Source organism: Pteropus alecto, unplaced genomic scaffold (assembly GCF_000325575.1).
Source record: "Pteropus alecto unplaced genomic scaffold, ASM32557v1 scaffold131, whole genome shotgun sequence".
In the NCBI taxonomy this organism is placed as follows: domain Eukaryota; kingdom Metazoa; phylum Chordata; class Mammalia; order Chiroptera; family Pteropodidae; genus Pteropus; species Pteropus alecto.
In genome coordinates this window covers 947,104-947,503 of record NW_006434709.1, presented here as the reverse complement: position 1 = coordinate 947,503, position 400 = coordinate 947,104, and positions in this window count along the sequence as shown.

Sequence of the window (400 nt, the reverse complement as noted above, 5' to 3'; positions counted from 1 at the left end):
GTCGAACTGTGTACAGGAAACTGTTTGAGACTGGAAACGGGAGGCTGGGCATGGGGACAGGGCTGGGGGAAATGAATAAGGTGGATATTCAACAGAAGCATTCTCAAGGTCGTCGCGGGCAAATAACCAGCATTCGGAGGGTTCGCAGTGGTGGCGACTGCGATGCTGGTGATTGTGGTGGCGGTGACGATGCTGACAGTGACACTGTGATGCGGTAATAATGACGGAGACTGATCTCCTCAGCTTGACTCCACTCTGATGCCCAATTTTATGAGGTGTCAGGTTGTCAAGCCTTTCTCTTTAGTGGGACCCCATACCTTCACCTCTGGGCCTCAGAAACACCTCAAACTTAGCTGGGCTAGGTTAGGGTCTTCTTCCTCAACCCAGTCCTCAGTCCTCC